The sequence below is a fragment of the Frankliniella occidentalis genome, unplaced genomic scaffold, assembly GCF_000697945.3.
Source record: "Frankliniella occidentalis isolate FOCC.00 unplaced genomic scaffold, Focc_3.1 Scaffold58, whole genome shotgun sequence".
Taxonomy (NCBI): Eukaryota; Metazoa; Arthropoda; class Insecta; order Thysanoptera; family Thripidae; genus Frankliniella; species Frankliniella occidentalis.
The window spans coordinates 743501-747508 of NW_026267188.1; the positions used below are offsets into that span (position 1 = coordinate 743501).

Below are 4008 nucleotides of genomic sequence, written 5' to 3' on the forward strand. Positions count from 1 at the left end.
AGCCGGGGATAGTGAAACAACAGAGGGGTTGGTGCGGGCGGAGTGTACTTAGCACTTACGACCAGGACAAAAAAATGTTTTAAACTGATTAACATTGAAAGAGAAAAGAGCTGGATGAACGATAGGAATGAAAAATTTAACTAAGCAGCACCTAATAACTCATTTTTATTCCGTTTTCATACCTCTACATCGGCCGGTTGTTGCAGGCAGGGTGCAGCGCAGCAGGGGTGCACGGCACGCCTATGGAGCGCAGACGGGCTTCGGACTTGCCTCGACAAACTGGGCTGACATAGGCGGCCAAATGGATAGAACACGTTCATGTCATTTAGGTTTAGCGCCGCCAGGCGCCCAGGGGTGAGGAGAGGGGGGGAGGACAACAAAGGGAACGGGACGGAAGCCGGTCACGTACTCTGCAAAACAAAGTTTACCCGTTGACACACAGCGGGGCACCGGCGCCGCCCGAAAGAGACGAAGCGAAGCTAAGGAGAAGGGGGGGGGGGAGAAAAGTTTATTTACTTTTTTGGAAAGCCCCTGCTGCTGCGCTTTCGCAACGGGCGCAAAGAGGGGCCGCAGAAAAAAATGTTAGAAAACCGCATCAAATGGCTCGGTAAGTAAATCAGCCGTTCCATGTGCCCCCTCCCCCTCGCACCCCCTGAATAACTAGATCACGCGCTTAAAGTTGCGCGGGCCCCGCGCCTCCCGTCGAGGCAGACGGCCAACTTTTCAACTTTACAACGAAAAAGTAACTTCGATTATCCCGCAGCCTGCTGCAGGAGCAACGTGGGGTGCGGCGTGGGTGGCGTGGCTGTAGGAAAAGGCGAAATGGGGGAGGGGCCACAGGTATACGTCGATTCATCCCTTTAAAAAGATGAATGCACTTTTCGAAATTAAATTATGTTTCTGCTTTCACAACTCTCTAAATGATGTGGTTTTGCGTTCCCTCGGTAGGAGGAGGGAGTAGGGGTCCATGGCTTAACGTTTGCTCTTCTCCTTCCTCCCGACACGCATGAGGGCCATGTGCACCTCATATACACTCGTTGCCCTCAGGGGTAGGAGTCTAGAGACGCCGCGAGAGAGGGGAAGAGGGGGGGTGTATAGGTGAGAGAAGCGCGCTTTATAAGAAGTCTTCAAACGCGCCTCGCTATGGTTAAACATTGCATGCGTGATTTTAGCGAGTGGTGTCACGTCTTACTTCTGGCTCTGGGCCACGCGGCCTCGCACACTGTTAGATTCCTCCAAAGCACACACTAAAATCTTTCTTTCTTTTTCTTTTTTTTTTCTGTTCATTGCTTGCTCAACATACTCAGCTTACGAATCTAAAATACGCTAGTGCGAAGGTTGTTCATGGTGGCCTATTATAAAATGCGTAAGCTGAGCATTTTTTAGAGATTTCAGTAAGGTATGAATACATGAAAAGCGTCCATCACATTGCAGAATCACACAAGATTTCGAACCTCTTTTACTACGAAGAATTTACTTTGCAGTTGTACAGCGAAGTAAATGCTTCTTAGTTACAAGCGCACTTGTCATGATGAAAATACGTCGAAATGCTCAAAAGTATTGCTTTACAGGGGCATTCTGCAGCGCATCTCGGCGGAGCAGTTTAGCCAAATAGGCCGGGCGGGCGAACGGTTCCAAGGCCCTCGAGCTCCGCGCTCGAGCCAACGCTCGAGCCAACGGCGCACGGGCTGACGCACGCCTCATCACCTCTCATCGCAGGGCTCATCCTGCCTCTCCACTGCCGGTCCCTTTGTGATACGGACCCGTGTTTTTAATGCATTAGGGAACGCGCGAGAGTTTCATAAAACTCGTGCCTGCCTTGCCGGAGAGGTAAAAGTGGACGAACGTACCTGTCTCCAAAATTGGCTATTAACACTGGTAAAACAAAGGCACTAAACAACACCTTTCCTGGGGCACTAAAGTCAAGGGCGCAGTTTCGTGCCTTTCCAAAGGCACAAAACTTGTATGGAACTCATATGAAGCTAGCCAGCTTAAGGTGTGAAAGGTCACAGTTAATGCCTTTCAAAGGTAATAAACTTTAGTGCCTTTGGAAAGGCACTAAGCTTTGTTAGTGCCTTTTAAAGGTAGTGATTCGCACCTTTGTTTTACCAGTGAACTCAGAAAGGGGTATTATTTTATTCATTTTTTTTGCAGTTTATCTTTTCTCTTGAAATGTCAACGTCGTTACAAAGGAACCCCACCCCTCCCCCCCTCCTCCTTTTTTTGTCTTTATAGCAGAGAAATGAATATTTTCTTTTAATCCGCCCGAGCGGGTAAGGGAAGGCGGGGAGAGCTACTTCTATGGCAGAGTAAAGCCGGGCATGCCTCGGGGGCAGCGGGTCAGGGTGGGTTTACCTATGCATCACACACACACACACACGCGCGCGCGCGCGCAGGTGGAGAAGCCAGTGGGCACACAGAAGGGCCGGTCGGACCGGCGATCTTATCACCCTAATACACGTCGAGCGGGTGGGGGGCAGAGAACATGCAGTGAAGGGAGTTGAGAGGCGGCCGGGCCGTGTTTCCGATGCCACCTGCCCCGTTTATTACCAAGTTATTTTTTACCAATTGTGTTCGCGGCAGGCTTAATGCGAGCTGCAGCAACAGTGATGTGTCGTCTGTGTCCACGGTGGACACGCAAAGTAAGTGTGTGAATGAATACCGCACGACCCAGCAAAGTGTGAGAATGCCCTGCCCATTCGTACATTTAGGGAAGTAAATGCGTGAATTTTCCTTCGAAATTCACTTGGTGTTACCTACACGTGTATACGAAAGGCGTCCACTCACCTACAAGTGTGCGACATTCACACACTTCTAATCTGGTTTAGTAATACGTTTTACCTCCGCTGTTTATGCGGCGCGTGAGCGAGCTGCATGCAGCAATGCATCTGTCAATTAAGTTTTCAGGCGCTCGGGCTTGATTGAGTTGGGCGCCCCCACGCTTCATGGGGCGGGGCGGGGCGAGGCGGGTCGGGGTGGGGCGCAGAAGCGGGGTTGGTCACGATGACGAGCCCCTTGGGGTCCCCGTGGGGCTGTGCCGGGGTGCGGCCCCAGCGGGGGCCGGGCGGACGGGGGGCGCCGCTGTGTGCCGCTGAAACCACGTCATGGCCTGCCCCGGGGCCTGGAGCCCTCGCCGGCCGGTGTGTTCATGTGCGTGTGTGTGCGTGTGTGTGCGTGTGTTAGAGTTCGTGCGGAGAGGGTATGGAGAGAGTTTCTCCAAGACTGGATCGGAAATACATAATAGCAAAGGAGAGAGAGGGTGAGAGAGAGAGAGAGAGAGAGAGAGAGAGAGAGAGAGAGAGAGGGTCGGAAGTGAGGGTAGGACGGAGGGAGAGGGGGAGAGGAAAGGAAAGGAATTTCAAGGAAGGATGATATTGGCTCTGAAGGGAATGCAAAAAAAAAAGAGTCAAACTGTGCGGAAGGGGGGGGGGGCGCAAGGGGGTTCATCACGCGGGCATGGAAGATGATACGTGGAAAGGAAAATATTTCTGGAGAAAGACACGAATGACCCTTGGAGAAAACACTGTAGTGGTGGGGGGGGGGAAGAACCTGAGATACAATCAATCCTCCTGCGCTGCGTAGCGCTCTCTCGAACGCACTGGTGGCGGAGAGCCTCCTCTGTCTGTGGCTCGCGACTGAGAGGCAATAAGGTCGCAGCGGCCCCTAACTCACAGCTGACTGCGCTGACTACTGCAGGTCGCCGACCCCTGAACCTCCCCGCCCCACCCAGCCCCCAACAGCCCACCCTAGCAGATGATACGTCTGGACGCTACGCAAGTTTACGACGGAGGCCCGAGGAAGGCCATGAGGGCCTCCCGGCATGGGCGCCATGGGCCTGCCTGGCCCTTACTTTGTGATCCATCTGCCTAATGGATTGGGCTGAATCGAATGTCGCAATGAGACCCACATCGGCGACGCGAGGCAGGGCGGGCGGTCGTAGGAGCCAGAGAGAGAGAGAGAGAGAGAGAGAGAGAGAGAGAGAGAGAGAGAGAGAGAGAGAGAGGGGGG

At 53.0% G+C, this 4008-nt stretch overlaps 1 protein-coding gene across 1 annotated transcript in view; it reads right to left on the minus strand.

Moving 5' to 3' along the window:
* Positions 1-4008, minus strand: part of LOC113212756 (teneurin-a-like) — a 495982-nt gene that overhangs the window by 440390 nt on the left and 51584 nt on the right. The window lies entirely within an intron of this gene.